We start from the raw sequence: 23,022 nt of genomic DNA on the forward strand, positions 1-23,022 counted from the left end.
TTAGCACTGCTATGTCACTATCTGCTGCACAAGGTACAATACTCTCTCCAGTGTGATGCTCACCACATGTATTTAGCACTGCTATGTCGCTATTTACTGCACAAGGTACAATACTCTCTCCAGTGTGATGCTCACCACATGTATTTAGCACTGCTATGTCACTATCTGCTGCACAATGTACAATACTCTCTCCAGTGTGCTGCTCACCACATGTATTTAGCACTGCTTTGTCACTATTAACTGCACAAGGCACAATACTTTCTCCAGTGTGATGCTTACCACATGTATTTAGCACTGCTATGTCACTATCTGCTGCACAAGGTACAGTACTCTCTCCAGTGTGATGCTTACCACTTGTATTTAGCACTGATATGTCACTATCTGCTGCACAAGGTACAATACTCTCTCCAGTGTGATGCTCACCACATGTATTTAGCACTGCTATGTCACTATCTGCTGCACAATGTACAATACTCTCTCCAGTGGGATGCTCACCACATGTATTTAGCACTGCTATGCCACTATTTACTGCACAAGGTACAATACTCTCTCCAGTGTGATGCTCACCACATTTATTTAGCACTGCTATGTCACTATCTACTGCACAAGGTACAATACTCTCTCCAGTGTGATGCTCACCACATGCTTTAGCACTGCTATGTCACTATCTGCTGCACAAGGTACAATACTCTCTACAACCTGCTGCTCACAACATGTATTTAGCACTGCTATGTCACTATCTACTGCACATTTTACAATACTCTCTCCTGTGTGATGCTCACCATATTTATTTAGCACTGCTATGTCACTATCTACTGCACATTTTACAATACTCTCTCCAATGTAATGCTCACCACATTTATTTAGCACTGCTGTGTCACTGGAAAGCAAATCCTGCATACAGCTGCACTAGATGTGTTTTCACCTTCTCCCATGTACAGTTTACCACAGCTTTACCTTCCATAGTGCAGCCCAGCACATAATTCAGGCATGCTTTGCGCACCTCTTCTGTCTGAATTTAGTGCCTCTTTGAGTAGAAGGGACGGGTCTACAGTATAATCCTGCACTAATGTGCAGGAGCAGGAAGTGTATGGATGCCTGTGAGTCTGTACTGTAACTTTGTCACTTTGTAGACACCATCTGACCTGCATCGCATTATTGGCTGGATGGCTGCTACTCTCTCTGTGACCCTTTGTGGTTCCCTCACCAGACCTTGGATCCCGGTGCAGTGGCACCTGAGGAGTGTTGCACCTGCAATAGCTCCGCCCCTGGCCCTGACTACTCCCCTCGGTCGGTCCCACACTGCCACTCTCTCTCTCTCTGATGGCTGCGCCTGCTCACAATACCTCCTCCTGCCACCGACCGGAACCGTCCTACTCCTCTCACTTATTGCGCAAAAAAATAAAATTAAAAAAATGGCGCCAAAAAAATATTATTATTATATTATTCATATTTTGAAAAAAAAGTAATATATTTTTTTTGTTTACAATGGCTCGGCAGGGCCAGTGTGTGTGTGTGTGTGGGTGTATTATGTCAGAAATCTTTTGCAAACATATTTACATGTCCCTAAATTCCTTTTTTTTTTTTTGTTCTAAACAATGTTGTCTTTCATATCTTTGTGTTTATTTATACCACTATATGTATATAGTATAAATATATTATTATTCTGAGCACGAATAATTGCAGATATAGCATGTAATCAGGGTATCATATGTATTTATTTGCAATCAATGGATATTTTTAGAGCTGGGCCAGTTTTCTCTCTGTACCTGTGTAACCCCTCCTGATTGCAATCTAGTTTTAAAAACCACCTCTTCACAGGAGTTATAAAATGGGCTGGCATATAAGATGACATTTCTTACTGAAAAAGAAATTCAAGAGAAGGAAGAAATACCCTGAAAATAGCATGACAGTAAAGAGGTGATTTTAATTTCTGCTGTATCTGAATCATGACAGTTTAATGTTAAGTGGGCTATCCCTTTGAGCTCTCAGTTTAAGATTATATTAAATTAAACATCAATTTGAATTTTAAAATCCTTGTCTAAAATATTACACTGTGTGTCCTAATGTCAGCATCAATGTTTATCTTTAATTCTAATTTCACATCTACATACTTTCAAAGTATAATACACAATGTAAACAAATGGCACTTACAAGTTCTGATGAGTGCTCAATGACACAAGTATCGAGCAATTTGATTTGTTAGTGATAGTTTAAAATGTATATTTGAATCAGATTGGCTGATGTCAAAAATCTTGTGATTATGCATATTCCAATCAAAAGTGGTTGAAAAATTCACTAGTGTGTGGGTTGTTTAGGAGTTTGCGTCATAATTGGTGCGAAAAGTGTTGCGTCAAAATTGGTGCGAAGTGGAGAGTGGGACTTGTATTACATGGCTTAAACATGGTGCACATAGATTTTTACCAAAAAATAAAAAGGGAGTTAGCTATATTATGTTGTGTATTTATTTCATTTTTATCTCTATATCTATAAGTGTGACAAGTTTGGGGCAAAACTTTTCAACAAATTTGTAGAAATAATATTGTCCCCTTGCTTTGTAATCAGAGACAAATTTGTAGCATAATCCATAAGTAGTAATGTATTTTTCATTTTTATCCCTATATCTACTAGTGCACCAAATGTGGAGCAATAATATTGTTTGATTTAGAAAGAGTATACAATTTTAATAGAGTTTCTAATTTACTTTTATTATGTGATATACTTCATTCTCTTGCAGAACATAACCTTTCTGTGTTTTCAGACTCCCATTGAGTTCTATGCATCCGCAAACTCAAGGGTGGTGGATTGAAAACTAGGTACGCTGCATCATAGTAGACGCTAAATGTTTGATAAATTGGGAAAAGTGTCAAAGAGTCAAATGTGAATTAGAAACATCTGTAATGACACAAGCATCGATCTGCGTCGGATTGAGATCGCGGGATCGTATTTTACGTCACAAATTTCAACATTTGCCGATCTTGACGCTTTGATAAGGCGGATCAATCTTGTGACAAATACGACGTGAAATTCAAGCATATTATCAGTTGACGCTTTGATAAATTGACCCCATACAGTCAAGTCCCTCAGAAAGGATAGATCAGGAATTCTATTTGGGGTGGATTTACTCCAGATTTTCTAATTCTGTTGAGGCTTCAGGAACCACTCAGGAGTCTAAGCTTTGAGAGCCAAATGAATATATGAGCTCTATAAAAAAAATTCTCAGGCCCTCAGAGGGGCCATCAGAGTAGCAGATAATGTCTAGATATATGGCTTGCAATACTTATGAAGAAGCCATAATTCTCTTATTTTGGTGATTTTCCTGTTGAGAAAAATAATGTCAGCAATATTTTTTTATTTTTTTTTTAAATATCTTTTTATTGAGGTTTCAAAAAACATACAGAAATCAATATAACTCAACATTCCAACAGTAAGAGGTGTTTATAACAACACAAAGAGCAGTAACTCCAATGACATACAGTAATAGCTTCAGATTAGTGAATGTGCAATGCAAAGTTGAGTCAAGATAAGAAAAACCTCAGTTTTTATCATAAGTTATGTTATGGTAACTAGAACTCAGATATATTACTAGTTAAGGGCTAAGATAATACTTGTGAGAAGAATAGTAGAAGTCCAAAATGTAATTTTAGTGTCAAGTAAATAATATAAAGTTCCATATAAAATGCAAACATTTAAATGATGAGCCTAGTTAGTAAGCTGGGCAATAGGAAAGGGGGTGCAGCGGGCAAGAGCCGCTCAAAAAGGGGAGTGGGGGGAATTCCAGTAATATAAACCGAACCTCTTAGAGAACAATATGAAGAATAGGAGTGGCATCTGGGAATTGTTAACGGAGAGGGATATGTAAGTAGGGGATGCTATGCGTAGGTAGAGGGGTCAAGGAGGAAGTGAGAATGACTATTTGGGAGGCAGGAGCTAGATCCAAGTGGGATAAGATGCCTGGTGAGCTCTATGGGCAATGCTAAGTTATGGAGAGTGAGATAAGGGGGGGATACCTTAGTATAAATTACAGAGTGGTGTGGGTAGTTCCTTAATGTTTGGGGGCGGGAGTGAAATTTACCAGACCTGAGATACCAGTCTGAATCTATAGACCATACAGTGTCTTATGGGGTAGGGAAGAGAGAGGTATATTAAACGCTAAGGATGTAAGGAAACTGCATTAGTAAGAATGTTCAGACCTAGTGTAAGGTAATATCATCTCAATCTTTATAAATAGGCATAGGGAAGGGCAACTAGGAGAATCCCATAGGAATATAAGGCCTAAAGTTGTATACAGTATTGTATTCATAAACTAGAAAAGAGGTCATTCAATGGTCACTGAAGAGCAGATAGCTTAGAATAACTAATTAATAATCTAGGTCTATTCAAATAAGAGTTAACCTCTCAAAGTTCCTAAAATAAAGTAAAACACTAGATATGTACTAATTTCCTAATATAAACAAGAAATACAGCATTCCATAATAATCAATAAACGATGGTGTGCAACCCAGGTTTTATGTACAGTTCATAGTATTACGCTTATCAGAACAAACATGGAGAGCAGGAAATAATTGCCTAACACAAACAGAGAAGACAGTGCTCAGCAACAAACTAATCTCAAGGTTCATACAATCTATTTATGCTAGCGTACTTGGATTTATGCTCTGTAATATCTGGTCATTTGCCCATCCTAATTAGTGCGCACATTGTTGGTGTACTAATAGAAGCTTAGCCGGTCTGGATATGGAAGAAGCATAGTTAGATGCAGATTACCTAACAAAAAAGTGCACCGCTAAAAGGGACCTTAGGTTTAATAAACATTACTCATTAAGGGGGTGGAAATCTACCAGGTACCGCTAAACAAAGAAAGCAGCTCAAAATAACATATTTAATCAAGAAGAGAAAAAAAAATGTCAACATTGCCTGTGAAACAGTTATAAACGGAATAACACATAGAACAAAAGATTGAGGACAGATCAAACCCTGGGCTGAGAGTGAGAGTCCGTGTCATCATAAATGACTACGTTGTTTCACCCGATTCCAATCACTTTGTGAGGCCAGGAACGTGGGCAGCTAGTGCAGATATACTCAGTCTCAATATGTAAAAGTTTTCTCAACATAAGCCCTTCAGTTAACGGAAAGTCCACTTGGAGCTTTAAGGATCCACTCGTCAGGAAGTCTATAGGAAGACAAGGCCAGTCTATGATATTATGCTTCAAACAGGAGCCTAAACATGACCCCCTTTCGACCGGCCGCATCTCCAGCGGGTCTAGCTTCGGCTCAATAACGCCGTGTGAGATATTGTAGTGTAGGCCTGTGGGAAGCGTGATTTCCGATGATGTATTGCCCCTTGTCTCTTCAGAGTCATCAGATGGACCCGCAGCTACGTCTGGGAAACATTGGCGATCTCCTTTGTAGGCTACCGCTATCTCTGCTTGCATTGCAGATAAGCTGTACTCTGAGCTGCAGTGTACGTCTTCGACCTCGACGTCTCTCCCGAATCTCAAGACTGCTTTGAGGGAGGTATGATGTTTGTCCATCTTGCGTGAGAGGGATTGTAGAATGGCTGTTATTGCAGCCTCCATCGCAGGGTAGGATAATCTCACCAACTTCCCAGGATCAGTAGGAAATGTTGCTCGCCCCTCTACTAGTTGTAGTCTTCTCCGTGCTTAACTGTAATCGTGTATCTCAGCTAAATTATGAGGCCGGGGGGGGACAGAGATGGTAAAGTGGTAACGGAGGCCACAGCCAATGATTGTAGTCGTTTAGAAGCCACTTAGGTGTGAGAAACTCAGGCAAAATTGCTTCATTGAAGATCTATCCTCTTCTCCGGTGTGTACATAGCAAAAATATTAAAGATATGGTTATGAAAGTTGAAGATAAATATCTAATTATTCAGAGTTGTACCGGAGCTGCTAAGAAGCACGTCTGAGCATGGCTGTGGCTTGGACACGCCCCCTCGTCAGCAATATTTTATGTGTCTAAGACCAAAACCTTTATGTGTTTAGCCATGAGATTGTCTTTTTTAAAAAAAAAAAAAGATTTGTTCTCACACCTATAGCAGCAATTTCTTTCAAAAGTTTGATGATTGAGTCTATAAACTTCCTGTTCGATCTCTAATGCAACCCCTGCACACACAAGTGCCCCTCTAGCACCTACAGGATGTGCCACTCTAGATAGTCCCCCAGGGGAAAAAAAAGACCATTCATTTTTAAAGGTTCTGAAAATCCCTGATCGATTAAAGTTTAAAACAAGGTTGTGACTGGTTGAAATTTCATACCGAGTTTATCACAAACATCTATTGCAGGACTTTGTCATAATCACCATGTGCAAAATGAAAACAAAAAAGGAATTCAAATCAAATTAAAAAGACATTAGCACTAAAAATTTGGATTTAATAAGATACATAAACAACTTAATCCCTGAGATGGCTACTGTGCTCAATGCAACCAAGGGGCCAAAGTACATTCGCCCACCCTGAACCTGTCTACACTGCAAGGGACTTTTGTCCCACCACTGTCGTATTGTAAAGGTAAAAGGAGTGTACTATTACCTGTTACAGAACATGCAGCTTGATTTTAGTTGAATCCTTTGTGTGCACATATACTGTAACTTAGAGCTTATTCACACGTACTTATCAGCTATAGATGCAGTAATAGTACATAATCATATCTCTGTCTACAGTCTAATAGCTGCATAATGAACCAGCCAAAAAAATAAAATAAAATCAAAAACAGATTCAATTGTTTAACATAATTATCAGCAATAACAATTCCAACCCCTATATTCTGTGAAGCTACATTCCACCCAATATTATCTATAACCAAAACCAGACAATAAATTACAATCATGATGCTCTCTATTGTGACCAACAATAAAATCTGAGATTTCTTTTTATCAACTGTGAGACCTGCAACACAACATACGGTTAATTTTCATCCACACAAAAGCAGGCACCATCAAGGGACAAAATTCATCAAGTGGACGAAAAAACAAAAAATGGGCTCAACCACTGTATCAGACTTGGCACCACTATGCTGCCCTGACAGTGAGTCTTCTCATTAATTAGTCTTTTAAAACTATACACCCGTTACTTACACATCCAAAAATCCCATTCAGATCTCTATGTAATTAGGTAAATAACACAGGGGAGCTGGGTACAGCGACATCAAACGCTGAGAAAGATCCAGCAGCACAAACAACTTTGGCACCTGTTAGATTATTGCAAATGCACACCCAGTGTTGGGTTAAAGCATTAGTTTAAGGCTATGGCGGTTCTATGGGGGTGAGGATATGTACCCCAATTAGCCCCCCAAATATTAATTTGTAAATACACCACTGGTTCAGGGGAATATTTTGGATTAGGCCAACTAGGCATGTGCCTAGGGCAGCAAGATTTTCAAAAGGGATGCAAAGTTTGAGGTGTGGATCTATGACATCATGGTTTCCCACTTCCATGCTCTCCACATGTTTTATTTATTTAATTACAAATCAAAGATCTCCGGTTGTCTAATGGAAGAGCATAACTTATCCATGTTGTGAAAAATAAATGACAAATACAAGCTAAATTTGTTGGAAGAGAGGGCTCAAAGGGCATCACATTTTCCAATTCCTAAGACAGCACAAAAACTAAATATACTATGGGGGAGTTAATGATATGCACAATTGAAGATTACTTCCAGGGATATGTGCTGAATACAAATGTGTGTGTTATAATAATAGCACCACTTCTGTACATATACAGTGTTGGACCTAAAGGGACTATAAGCATGCAATTGTAAACAGTGTACTAATTTATTTCTATTATCACATTTTATTCATTCGCTTGTATCTTTTGTTGAAAAGTAAGGATGTAAGGTCAGGAGCATGCACAGATCTGGAGTACTATATAGCAGCAGTTTTGCAAGAATTTTATTTATTTGAAAGAGCACTAGATGGCAGTGTAAGAAATTACACTTAAAGGGACAGTCAAGACTAAAAAAACTTTCATGATTCAAATAGGGCATGTCATTCCACTTTCTAATTTACTTTTATCACCAATTTTGCTTTGTTCTCTTGGTATTCTTAGTTGAAAGCTAAACCTAGGAGGTTCATATGCTGATTTATTAGACCTTAAAGGCCGTCTCTAATCTGAATGCATTTTGACAGTTTTCACCACTAGAGGGCATTAGTTCATGTGTTTCATATAGATAACATTAAGCTCATGCACGTGAAATTACAGTGGAGTCAGCTCTGATTGGCTAAAATGCTAGTCTGTCAAAAGAACTGAAATAAAGGGGCAGTCTGCTGAGGCTTAGATACAAGGTAATTACAGAGGTAAAACGTGTATTATTATAACTATGTTGGTTATGCAAAACTGGGGAATTGGTAATTAAGGGATTATCTATCTTTTAAAACAACAAAAATTCTGGTGTTGACTGTCCCTTTAAACAAAGAAGGATACTATTGTTAAAACCTATTCACAACACAATATTAATATATATCAATAATGAGCCTTGTGCAAACGGATTTATATACATCTCTTATATATCTGTCAACCCTTCAAGAATAGATAACAGTACTTTCCTTCATAATAATCAATTACGCATTTATAGAAGAAAAATAAATAACAAGATTACCTTATTATTGCTTACAAGGTTAACACACAGAGAAAACAAATTAACAATAGAAATAGTAACATAGAATTATATTACCCCGTTTTGTTCATCTGTGGGAGGCCTAAATGGTCATGGAGCGTAACCTGATATTTTCCCTTTTAGATAGGCACTCTGAATACCCTATTCTCATACTGATTTTATACCCTTTAAAACTGCTGACAAAAAATATTGGCAACGTTCCAAACAAGGTATTGTAAGTTATTGTGAGCTTCTGTTACTTAGACCTTCCCAAATATCTATATCTATTATATGCTTGTTTAGTGACTAGGTCAGCATTACATCATGTTAAAATAGTCAGAAGGACACACTAACCCTTCTGTAACTACAGTGATACATTTTTATACATATTAAAATCTTACAGTCCACCCCTTTGCTAAGCCTCATAGTGTAACGGAAAGGTTTGGCACATTACTTTATAAACTATTCTCTTAATACAAAAAAAAATAACATAAACCAAACAAATATACATTGAACAAAAATTAACATCTTAAAAGTAAAATGTACAATCAGATGTTGTAAAGTTCTTTTGTTCCCAAAATAATGGCATTGTCCTTGACTTTCATATTTTGCAAAAAACAAACGTAAAAATAGATGTTTCTTTGCCATATTTAGCCCATTCTGTTTAACATTGTGACATTAGACTGGATCCTTTGTCTAATGCCATGTTAATACGTGCAGGATCATCATTTTTATTTCAATGTTGTTGATTATCCTCATCTTCCGAAACATAGTTCAGTTACATACATTAATTTTGATACGACAATCAGGATTTCCATCTTTAAGTTGTCTTTTAGTCAAATCCAAAGTACCCATGCTGTCCTCTGATAATGCAATAGAATTTTGTCCAGCAAAATGCTCCATAATCACTCATAACAACAATAGGACATGGATTTTCCCAACTTGAAGATAGGTTGTTATCTTTATGATATTTCTTTTTTTTAACTTCTTTCTAGGAAAAATCAAATGCAGTATCTGTTAATTCACATATTTTTAAAATTGTTTAATATAATACCATTTAAAAAGTCTTTTGTTTTCTTATTCGTTATTTCAAACTAATAAAACAGCTGAATTAGCTTCCATAATACAAAAAAAAGGTACAAACCATTTTAGGAACAAATTAGTAACTTTTATAAACATAAAATCTTTTTATCATTGCTAAAACTATTACATTATATTCAAAAGGTCTAACCTTTTTGTTAAAATATGTTTTTATTTGAGCTTTACTCCTTTCGATATTTTGACCAACATATTTACATTGTCAATATGCTGCAATAATTGTTTTACCCAAGTTTCTACTATTGCCCCTTGTAAATTTGATGTATCAATTGGAAGTGAAGTCCTTCCAGGTGTTTTCATCATTCTACTAGATATTGCTTGATATGGCGTGACACCTGTAGTAGAATCTGGGTTTGATCTTATTGTCATTAAATATAAAGGTAATGTTTTTGTCCATGTTGAAGTTTTACACTACAAATTTTTAGCGTTCTGTTACCCCTTTCTCATGCTCCGGATGATTGCGATCTATAAGCAATATGTCATTTATGCTTAATTCCCAATAACTATTCAATTGCTTGAAATATTTCCCACTAAATGTTGGCCCATTGTCACTTCCTACTACACATGGCATTCCTCATCTAGAGAAAAGCACACATAAAAGAATTTGCAGCTGTAAGAATTATTAGATTTTTTTTTTTTTTGGTAAAACCTCAATCCATTTTGTAAACACATCTATTACCACTAAACAATATATGTATCCTTCTGGTATTCTAAGTAAAACAAACAAAACAATAAAATCTATTTCTTTCATGTAAGTGGCAAGAGTCCATGAGCTAGTGACGTATGGGATATACATTCCTACCAGGAGGGGGCAATGTTTCCCAAACCTCAAAATGCCTATAAATACACCTCCCACCTCACTCATACCTTAGTTTTACAAACTTTGCCTCCTTGTGGAGGTGGTGAAGCAAGTTGTGCTTGATTTGCTTCTGTGACAGGCGCTTCTAAACATTTTGAAGCCCAGTTCCTCTCAAAGTACAGTGTTTGTCTGAGGGATTTGAAGGAAATATTGCCTAACAATGTCATGTTTTCACCTATGGGAAATCTATTATAAGGCTCTGTAAATCGGTCTCAGGGATTCATCTGCCACCTCCCTTTACAGATCGACATTATACTCCTCTACCATTACCTCTGCTGATATGTTTCAGTACTGGTTTGGCTGTCTGCTATATGTGGATGGGTGACTTCAGGTAAGTATATATAATTTTTTAAGACACTCTCAGCTATGTTTGGCACTTTATTTTTTAAAGTTTTAAATGCCTATTGTATATATTTGCCATGAGTCAGGTCTGTGTATTTCCCTTTTGCAGTCTAACAGTTTCAGCATGGAAATTATGTTTATGGGAGTTTTTTAGACTTACCTAGGGTTCCTAGTTAGTTGTAACTTGGAGTCTGTTTCTTTCAAAATTTCTGTGGACTTAGGCTTGCGATGACGCAGAATGTTACTTTTTATTGCAACATTTCTGGCACAAAAATTTGCTGGAGCAAAGTCGCGCCTGTCGCATCATTTCTTGCAACTTTCTTGTTGCAAGATTTTTTGGCACGATGTCGCGCCTGTTATGACGCGAGTCGTGTCATTTCACTTGTTAAAGCTTTGGCGCCAAAAAGTTTTTTTCTGCATTTGCGCCATTCTTGGCACCAAAATTTGTTATATTAAGTCTCTCCCTCTTTTTTTACTCTCTGCTCTCATTTGTTTCTTAGAGGGCTAAGTTGCTTGCTTTTGATTATTCAAAAGATAGAATTGGAGCGCCACTTAAAATACTATTAATGATAAAAATAGATAAATAAAAAGAAAATGATAAGAAACTGTGTAATATTACAGCCCTATCATATGGTATAACATATAAGGAGGGCAAGGATCAATCATAAATATAGTTCACAATAATACTATAAAAGATAATAAAAATAATATGGAACAATCTTGCCCTATATTTTCCTTAAAAATAGGTAGGAGTAAATAGGAAAAAGTTCATATATAGACAAATGGATGCCAATAATGTCTCTATAAGGTGTACCGCTGCTCCTTCTTATCCACTGGTGTGAATATCATGGGTCAAAGAATGTGATAAAGTTTCTGAAAAGACAGAAAGAAATGGAGCGCAACACCGTGCATCAGAAAAATGCACAAACGATCTAAGTGTAGTAAATACAGTGACACTTTAATACATCAAAAGCAAAAATAAATACACACTCACACAGTATAACCTCAAACGTATGAGGTATGTTCCAGCATATGTAAAATTGGAGATTTGTACATCCACCAGACTGATGATAACCTCTCCACAGCAGCGGATATCCCCTAGGGCAGCATGTAAATAAATCAGTCAGAGCGTCTCTGTTGAGCCAAAAAACAGTGGAATTATGAGGTTAGTCTATTAGTTCAGGGGATAAAAAAGTCTCCACAAACACACAATAGAGAGAGTTATTTGTGGCAGGGCAGCAATACTCTGTTAGTGTAGCCGGCTTCAGTGCCCATCTGTTGTTAGGAGTGGACGAGAGGACGCTGGTTATCTGTCATGAGCTGTCACACTGAAGCCGGCTACACTAACAGAGTACCGCTGCCCTGCTACAAATAACTCTCTCTATTGTGTGTTTGAGGAGACTTTTTTATCCCCTAAACTAATAGACTAACCTCATAATTCCACTGTTTTTGGGCTCAGAGACGCTCTGACTGATTTATTTACATACTGCCCTAGTGGATATCCGCTGCTGTGGAGGGGTTACCATCAGTCTGGTGGATGTACGAATCTCCAATTTTACATATGCTGGAACACACCTCATACGTTTGAGGTTATACTGTGCAAGTGTGTATTTTTTTTTTTTTTTTGCTTTTGATGTATTAAAGGGACAGTCAAGTAAAAAAAAAAACTTAAATTTTTCAAATATGGCATCTAATTTTAAACAACGTTCCAATTTACTTTTATCAACAATTTTGCTTTGTTCTCTTGGTATTCTAGTTGAAAGCAAACCTAGGAAGGTGCATATGATAATTTCTAAGCCCTTGAAGACTGCCTCTATTTTATTTACTTTTCACAGCAGGGGTGAGCAAGCTCATGTAGGCCATATAGATAGCATTGTGATCACGTTCGTGGCTAGTGGCAGACACTGCACTAATTGGCTAAAATGCAAGTCAATAGATAATAACTAAAAGTCATGTGATTAGGGGCGGTCAGAAGATGCTTAGATACAGGTTAGTCACAGAAATAAAGTGTATTAATATAACAGTGTTGGTTTTGCAAAACTGGGGAATGGGTAATAAAGGGATTATCTATCTTTTTAAACAACAACAATTCTGGTGTTGACTGTCCCTTTAAAGTGTGACTGTATTTACTACACTTTTGTACACTTGTACACTTTTTCGTTTGTGAATTTTTCTGGTACACAGTGTTGCGCTCCATTTCTTTCTGTCTATTCATAAACTTCATCACATGCTTTTGATTATTACCTCATTTTTATCATAAGCATGTTTTCCCATTACTGAAACTGCTACTTTGAGGAAATTGGATATTTTGTTTAAATCTTATTTTTTCTTTTTTTGTTACATTTTGCCAGATGTGTCAGACTGATCCTGCCTCTGATGTTACTATAGGAACTAAGCTGCCTGAACACAATTCTACCAAAGCTAAGTGTGCATGTTGTAAATTAGCTGATCTTACTTCTTCAGCTCAAATATGTGGCACTTGTTACGAAAAATTATTACATGCTGATAATGTTTCTATAAATACAAATACTTCTACTGTTAAACCTTCACAGTCTAATGTACATTATATACCTGTAGATATAAAAGATTATATTGCTGTAGCCATAGAGAAGGCTATGGCTGCTATTCTGCCTTCAAATAAATGTAAAAGGTATCTCCTAAACTCTCATAAATCCGATGAAGCTTGTATTGATAGACAGCATACTGAAGTATCCTCTGCTGATGAGGATTTCTCTGGCTCAGAGGATCCTACTTCAGAGACTGAAGTTGATAAATCAACTTTTCTTTTTAAGATTGAATATATTTGTTCTTTAGTAAAGGAAGTATTGTTTACTTTGGGTGTTGAGGAATCTAGTCCTCCTGATAACAAATATAAAAAACATAAAAAGGCGCTCCAATGGTGCAGAAGATCACAACAATTGTTGGAAATTGTATCAATACATCACTCTACAGAATGATACTCACAAAAGTGGTGCATTATTTGGCAGTGCAAGTCAGGCAGGCTGGATTGATCAGAGCCCATCAGCTGGCTCACTCCAATTTGTGGATATACCAAAGGTTGCTGCAAAGTAAGATACAGAGAGGGAGGAGGAAGGGTACTCCAATAGTGCATGAAATCACTACAAAATAGAGAAAATTCCCAAAGACCTTCCAAAGAATATACTCACAAAAGTGGCGCATTATAATGTAGTGCAAGTCAGACCAGCTGGGCTAATATGAGCCCACCAGCTAGCTCAATCATGCAAACAATTACTAGATCCACAGTTGGAATAAAAGTAAGAAAAAAAACACTCACAATCTAAGATAAAAAAACCAAAATAACCTCTATGCACAGAGGACTATTTATTGGAACAAAAAATTATATTTAAAACTTGAATATAATCTGCAACGCATTTCAAAGTGCTTATGACACTCTTTTCTCAGGCAGTGAATACAACAAATTAACATCACATCATATCTAAAACATTTGACAAACATACAATGTTTAAAAAATATCCAATGAAATGGAAGAATCCTGTGCAACCCTATTTTTTTAAAAAAAAGAGAGGATCTATTGGAAAGCAGCCAAATCAAAATTTTCAGCCCCTCAGGAAAGAGGGTTCTTAATTTCCAAATCCAGAAAGTTTCTCTCTGGCGTAGCCTTTTAAATTTGTTATACTATATAGATTTAAGAATATATTCAATCAGAGTTATCCGATAGGTGTCCTCCCTCACCTCATGTATATGGGTACTATGACTGGATACACTCTGTTTTGATATACTTATTTTTAATATTCCTGAGGTGCTCACCCCAACGTGTTCTCAAACACCTAATAGTACGCCCACAATATTGCTTACCACATACGCAGGTAATGAGATAAATAACATAAATGCTTTCACATGTTATTCTAGTTCTAATAGGAAATACTTTTCCTGTGACAATGGATTTAAAATTAGTACCCTTATGGCTAATATATTTGCATGTTAAACATCTATTTTTAGCACATTTAGAAAACCTAAAGACTCCTTAGACGTTTTGGGATCCCTCAAAACTTTTTTTGTGGCAACCACCTTACTTGGAGCTAGGGAATTTTTTAGAGTATGATCCCTTTTGAATACACAAAGCATTTTTCCCCCCACTATTTCTTTCAATATTGTGTCATTTTGTAAGATAGGCCAATATTTCTCTATTGTGCATTTAATTTCTCTGTAGTTGCTGTTAAATTGTGTTATACATTTTGGTGCATTCTCATATTTATTCTCTGTCCTGACCTTAGACTGTAAAAGTTCACCCCTATCTCTAGCTGCAGCCTTTATGTACCCCTGAGATAGTATTAGCAAATTATATCCTTTTTCTTTGAACCTATTCATTAGAAGGTCTACTTCCTCTCTAAAATCATGAGCCTTATTGCAATTTCTACGTAGTCTACAGAATTGGCTATACGGAATATTATTCAACCATCTAGGATGATGGTTACTCCTTCTGTCATTGTAGCTATTACAATCTACCTCCTTAAAGAAAATTTTGGAATATACACTCCCATCTGTATCCCACCCAAGGGTAACATCCAAGAACTCCATACTCACTGCATTGATATTATATGAGAAAGAGATCGCAAAGGTATTATCATTTAGAAATTGTATGAAGCTTATGGGCTCTTCTTCATTCCCACTCCATATAAAGAGAAGGTCATCCATGAAACGGCCATAGTAGACAACATTCGCCCAAAACTTAGATGGGTACATATGTTGTAATTCAAAATAACCCATCAATAGATTAGCAAAGCTTGGGGCGAATCGCCGTTCCACAAGTCTGTAAAAAGAATGTTTCCTGATATATAAAGTAATTGTGTTTTAACACAAAATCAATAGATTCAGGGATAAAGTTTCTTTGTTTCTCAGGCATGTAAATATATTGCTCTAAAAAGTAATTTACTGCACTTAAACCAAAGTCATGTTTAATATTTGAATATAAAGCCGCAACATCGCAACTAATTCAAATATTCTTCTTAGCCTGTGATCTTTGAAGAAATCTTAATTTACCCAATAGATCTGTAGTGTCTTTTATATAGGATTATAAATTTATCATAATTTTTTTCAAGAAAACATCAATATAACATGATACATTATATATTAGATACCCGATACCCGGGATGATGGGTCTCCCAGAGGGATTCACCAAGCTTTTGTGTATTTTTGGTAAATGATAATAATATACACACTTGGTTTTTCTGGTAACAAGAACATTCTTTCCTTTTTATCAATGATCCCCTGGGAGTACCCACTATCTATCAATTTTATCAGGTCTCTTGAGAATGTAAGAGTGGGATAAAATCTTCTAATAGGATTCCTCTTTCAATAGACAATCTGCTTCTTGTAAATAGTCTGATTTATTTTGGAGTACTACCTCTCCACCCTTATCCGCCTGTCTTATTATAATTTCTGTGTCAGACATCAAAATGGAAATAGCTTTTCTCTCAAATCTATTTAGATTGCCCCAATCCAGGTTAAATCGTTTGATCCCCTCCAGTTCTTTTAACACAAGTTTCCTAAAGACCTCCAAACTCGAGTTAGCAGGTATACTAGGATTAAAATTTGAAATGGGATGCATACCAGTATGGATTACATCGCTATACATGTGTTCCCATAGGTCATCTGGTTCAAAAGATACATAATCAATGGTGTCTCTTTCTGCCATATTATCAGTTAGTATTACCTGCATATTAGACCCCTTTAGTTTCTTTATATATATATATATATATATACAGTATATATACATATATATACTGAATAATAAGGGGGTGCTCTATAGTTCAATGTATATAACATACAACAGAATATTTATCATATACCATGTGAAGTTATATATATATATATATCTCAACATGAGATAAATCTCAATAGACACAGAGATCAAACCAGGTATTTCACAGGTTGTTATTAGGGAATGTCCCAGTAGAGAGCTCCAATTTGTAGACAATAGATGATGTATTATGTCAAATATGGTGGAAAAATCCAACTCTATCCGTGGGGCACAAAGGAAAGGGCTGCTCTCCTCCTCATAGAATTGTTCAGAACTACAAAGATAATAGGAAAATAGAGGGACGTCTCATGTGTGTATCAGTATGCCAACCAATCAGATAAAAGAAATATATATATATGTGCACTGATTAGACTTTAAAAGCGTGATGTTAATCTTATTGTGCAAGATTTGAGATACACAATGTAAAAGCCTACAATCATCCTGTGTGTGTGCAGACCAACTGCCAGATTAGGGTTTAGTTTAAATAGGTTGTCAGTTAGAAGGTGTACTATGCCTGATAAAACAGGCCATGTTGGGGCGGAGAAACGCGTTTCATTATTACCATTGCTTGTTAATGTTTTTAATTTTGTTTTTAATAAACTAATTTGTTTTATACAAGCACTGGTCTATCACCTTCTTGAGCAGTCACAACCGCTGCAACCTACCTATTACTCATACTGAGTGTGGCAGGATCCCCCTGCACTGATCAATCTACGCCTGGAGAGGGTTAGCTGGTACACTCCAAGTAGTGACGTGCAGTGAGCTCAGAGGCTAGTGAGGCAGTGGCTATGATACGTCCTGAGAAGCACATATATGAACCTAATAGAGGTAACTTAAATTTACGATTAAATTAGCAGGTTACACAACGACAATTAGAATTGTATCTAATATCTTGTATTAAAGCCTTTGCAGACAGTCCCCTCATTTTAGGGCTATTTATTTATTATCTATTGACTTGCATTTTAGCCAGTTAGTGCTGTGTCCTGCACAACTCCACAGGAGAGAGCACAATCCCCAAGCTACCAGCCTGCACCTACCAGTACATAAGTGTACTTGGGCTAAATGTGAGTACCCATTTGGCTTTTTCTTATATCTGATTGGTTGGCATACTGATACACACATGAGGCACCCCTCTATTACCCTTTAGTTTCTTGGCTGCAAAGTACCACTGAATTGATAACTTCCTTACATATTTATTAATGTCGACAAATAAGTCAAAAATGTTGTGTGAGTTGGAGGGACTAAAATTCAAACCCTTCCCCAAAATGCCAATTTCTGTATTGTCGGTCTGACAAGTTAAAGATCCCTTTTTTTAAATCTCCAATTTGACCTTTTGGTGGGTCTAACCCCTTCCTCTGCTGCCCCGTTTACAAATGGTCTTTCTTGTGGGGTTCCCCTGTTCTCTTTCCAACCTTGGTGTGGGTGACCATTTTTTTTCCCTGTCTCTGTTCTAAAAAATTCCCTCTGGAATGCTCTTCCTGCACTAGCCTGGAAGTAGAGGCTATAAGGGACACATAGTATTTATCATGCTGTCTTTGTTCATAATTAGGTTTCATTGTATTATATTTAAAAGGATTATTACCAGAGTGATTTTGTTTGTCTCTCCAGCCTGGAATCTCTTCCCTATTGTTTTTCTTATTATACTGGTTTCTTTGTTTATCCTACTTATAATTACTATTAGTTATCATTGTATCATTTGTAACCCTAATGGGAGCTTTCCCTTTACATTTCTTATTGCTCCTATTTCCTGTCTGTGCATTTTTTTTGCATCTCAATTATTTGGGGTGTATGAGGTGGATCCCCACTTGCTTCATTATAGCAATATCTGTTTCCCCTTACTTTTTATTATAGGAATATACTTGCCCTGACTCATAATCACCCAAATCTCTAGTCATCTTTTTGTTCATATTTCTAATAATTTCATTCTGATATTTATCAGTTCTAGTAATGACATTGGTATTTATTTTTGGATAATCTGGGTGGTCTTTATACCCATCTAGGTCATTCTGAATACAACTAATCTCTATTCCTAAATCAAGTATGATTTTGTCCCCTATGTCTTATAGGAATATCCATTCATTTAATCGCACACTCATTTAGGGATTCCGCCCAATCCTTCACTATGTCAGCATTTTCACTAAAGGGACAGTTTTTTAAATGCCTTAATCCCCTGGGAATAATATTTTTTTCAGTGTACTTTTTAAGAAAGTGAATATCTCACCAGTGTTTGTGCTCTTTTTTCAGGCAAGTATCTATCTTAGTGAATGATTGTGATATAGTGGCCTCACTAATGTTACTTTCAGCAATATCTAAACTGCTGTTTTGAATTAGTGCTCTTTTATCTAACCTCTCTTGTAACGATTGCATAATAGCAAATTATAATGTGTTTGATAAATTAAACAATAAATATATAAAGTGTAGATGTGCAAATACAATTCTAAAAAAATGTACATGTAAAAAAACAGAAAAAAGTCCATACAACGTGCTCTTTGTGAAAAAAACAGGATTCTTCAATTTCATTGGATATTTTTAAACATTGTATGTTTGTCAAATGCTTTATTTATGATGTGATGTTCATTTGTTGTATTCACTGCCTGAGAAAAGAGTGCCATAAGCACTTTGAAACGCGTTGCAGATTATATTCAAGTTTTAAATATATTTTTTTGTTCCAATAAATAGTCCTCTGTGCATAGAGGTTATTTTGTTTTTTATCTAAGACTGTGAGTGTTTTAGTTTTTTTACCTTTATTCCAACTGTGGATCTGGTACCTGTTTGCCTGAGTGAGCTAGCTGGTGGGCTCATATTAACCCAGCTGGTCTGACTTGCACTGCATTATAGTGCGCCGCTTTTGTGAGTATATTCTTTGGAGGGTCTTTGGGAATTTTCTCTATTTTGTAGTGATATCATTCACTAATGGAGTACCCTTCCCCCTCCCTCTCTGTATCTTACTTTGCAGCAACCTTTGGTATAGTGCGCCACTTGTGAGTATAATTCTGAAGAGTGATGTATTGATACAATTTCCAACAATTGTTGTGATCTTCTGCACCATTGGAGCACATTTTTCTGTTTTTTCATATTTGCAGCTTCTCCATTCTGTTTTAAGAAGAGCTGATCCCAATTGTTTTCATTCCTTTTGTCAGACTAGAGAGCAAAAGACCTCTCCTTCCCCTAAGGCATCTGGCTCTAATTGGAGACCATCTCCGAATTGGAATAAATCCAAGCCTATAAAAAAACAAATCCAGCCCCTAAGACTGCATGAAGGTGCGGCCCTCAAACCAGTTCTACTGGTGGGGGGCAGATTGAAATTATTTCAACACATTTGGACAGTTTCTGTTCAAAATCAGTGGATTCAGAATATTGTTTCTCAAGGGTATCGAACAGGTTTCAGAATAAGACCTCCCATGGAAAGATTCTTTTTTTCTCATGTTCCAACAAACCCTGTGAAGGCTCAGGCTTTTCGCAAATGCTTTTCAGACCAAGAAATTTTAGGGGTGATTGTTTCAGTTCCTCTGCAGGAACAGGATTTGGGGTTTTATTCAAATCAATTAATTGCCCCAAAGAAAAAAAGATTCATTCAGACCAATTCTGGATATGAAATTTTCAAATCGTTTTGTAAGAGTCCCAACTTTCAAGATGGTGACTATAAGGACTATTCTGCCTTTTGTTCAGCAAGGTCTTTTCATGTCCACAATAGACTTACAGGATGCTTATCTTCACATTCCGATTCATCCAGACCACTACCGTTTTCTGAGATTCTCTTTTCTAGACAAGCATTACCAATTTTTTTCACTCTTCCGTTTGGCCTAGCGACAGCTCTGAGAATCTTTTCAAAGGTTCTCAGTGCCCTTCTATCTGTAATCAGAGAGCAGGGTATTGCTGTGTTTCCTTATCAGGGGCAAACTGACAAGTCGGACAAATCGGCCCTTGCCCGAGGGCCCTGCATCTTTAAGGGCCCGTCACTACTACAGGCATGCAGCAGCAGAATCAATTAAGATTTTTTTTTTATTATATTAAAAAAGAATATGTTTATATTGGGCTTGTTTGCTGGAGAGTGAGTGGGGGCTGGGTGCTTTCAAGTTTGTGCGATGGAGAGCTGGGGCCAGTGTGAGCACTGTGTTGGCTCATCGATAGTACACAGACGCACTCCATAGCTGCAGGCAGCAGATTTGTGCTGCTGTGCATGTGTGTGTCTTTGGGCAGTGCGTGCGCCAGCAAGTGTGAGTAGGTAGGAGTCAGAAGGGACTGGAGCACGATGAGGCAAAGAGTCTGCTGCGGGGGAGAGAGGGCTGGCTAGTTACCACTAAACACCAGGCCCGGCCCCTGACCTACTACTACCAGTACCTGGCCAGGGTGAGTAGGGACCATGTCAGCAGAGGGAATAGGAAGCTGCAGTGCACTCTGTCCTGCTTGGGCCCCAGGAGTTGGGATGGCTAAGGCCAATTGCACACTCCCTGCCTAGCCTGTACAGCTCTGCCATGCTGCTGCCTGGACCTCAGTGTCACTGTGTCTAAGAAGATAGGGGCCAGCCTGAGGGACCAGAGGGAAGCTGCCAGTTATGAGTGAGTCTCCGGGGGGGGCCTGGAGGAAAGGGTTACCAGAGCAGGGCACAATGGCTCCCATATGAAAACAAAGAGGCTGAAGGGAGAATACATTTGAGAAAGAGATGCACCTATCAGAAAGTGAGCAATATGCAGCAGCACATATTTAATCTAGATTCATCTTAAATTTAAGCAACTCTAAATATATTTTTTTCATTCAAATCAAATGTTTAACATATACAGTACAAGACATACTTTTTGAGTGCAACATACTTCAAATATAAATAAAATAATTAATATTGAGCAGAATGCCTAGTTATAGTGATTAACAAAAATACACAAAAATATGATTGGCACTTACACCAGCCTCTAGAAAATTTGTATTTTGTTCTGTATTCTGCCATCTGCCTCTCTCTTTTCCCCCCTCTGTCTCTCTGAATCCCCCTTCTTTCTCTCTCTGAATCCCCCCTTCTTTCTCTGAATCTCTCTCTCTCTCTCTGAATCCCCCCTCTTTCTCTCTCTCTGAATCCCTCCTCTTTCTCTCTCTCTGAATCCCCCTCTGTCTCTTCCCCCTGTCTCTCTCTTGCCCCCCTCTGTGTCCCTCCCTCTCTCTGAATTACCCCTCTGTCTCCACCCTCTGTCTCCCCCCTCTGTGACTTTGTCTCCCTCCCCCTCTGTCTCTCTGTCTCCCTTTCTGTGTGTCTCTGAATCCCCCCTCTGTGTCTCTGTCTCCCTTTCTGAATACACCATCTGTCTTCCCCCTCTGCCTTTCTGTCTACCCCCTATGCCTCTCTGTCTTCCCCCTCTGCCACTCTGTGTCTCTGTCTCTCCATCTCTCTGTGTCTCTCAGAATCCCCCCTCTGTCCCCCTTCAATACATTTTTCTTAGTTCTTTTGCTATCTTTATTTAGAATACAGGAATGAAAAACTTAAGAGCCAGCCCATTTTTTGTTCAGAACTTGGGTTACGCTTGCTTATTGGTAGCTAAACGTAGCCACCAATAAGCAAGCGCTATCAGGTGTGCTGAACCAAAAATGGTCCAGCTCCTAATCATTCCTGCTAAAGATAGCAAGAGAACAAATAAAAGTTTGGGTTTAGTATCCCTTTAAGCTTGCACTCTGTATTGTTTCTTAAATGGACATGCAAAATATTTTTAAACAAAATTATTCAATGATTCAGATAGAGATCCCAAATTTAAACAACTTCTTAATTGACTTCTATTATAAAATTAGTTTCCTTCTCTTGGTATCCTTTGTTGAAGGAACAGCAATGCACTACTGGGAACTACCTGAACACATCATGTGAGACAATGAGAAGGGCATATATGTGCTGCAACCAATCAACTAGCTCCAAGTAGTGCCTTACTGCTTCTAAACCTTCCTAAGTATGTTTTTCATCATAGATATTAATATAATTAAGCAAATTAGATAATAGAACATAATGGGGGCCTTGATAGAGGGTTTAGTAAGGGGCGCCACCTGTAAAGATCTCCTGTTATAGAATGCACAGAACTCATGAAGGCACCATTGTTCAGCTTCAAGAACTTTTTATTAACTGAAGATAACACACCCATTTCACTGTTATACCTCATGCTTGTCCCTAGTGTTAGAATACATGAACTGCAACAAATATAAACAGCAACAACTGGAACAAACCATTATGATATATTCATTACATCTCCCTTCTTAAAAAATAAATAAAAAATAAAACAATATATATTAGATATAAAGGAATATACATTTAAAAAAAAAAAAAAAAGAAGCACAAAAACAAACAAATAAGCAAACAAAGCACA

Source organism: Bombina bombina, chromosome 1 (genome assembly GCF_027579735.1).
Source record: "Bombina bombina isolate aBomBom1 chromosome 1, aBomBom1.pri, whole genome shotgun sequence".
Lineage (NCBI taxonomy): Eukaryota > Metazoa > Chordata > Amphibia > Anura > Bombinatoridae > Bombina > Bombina bombina.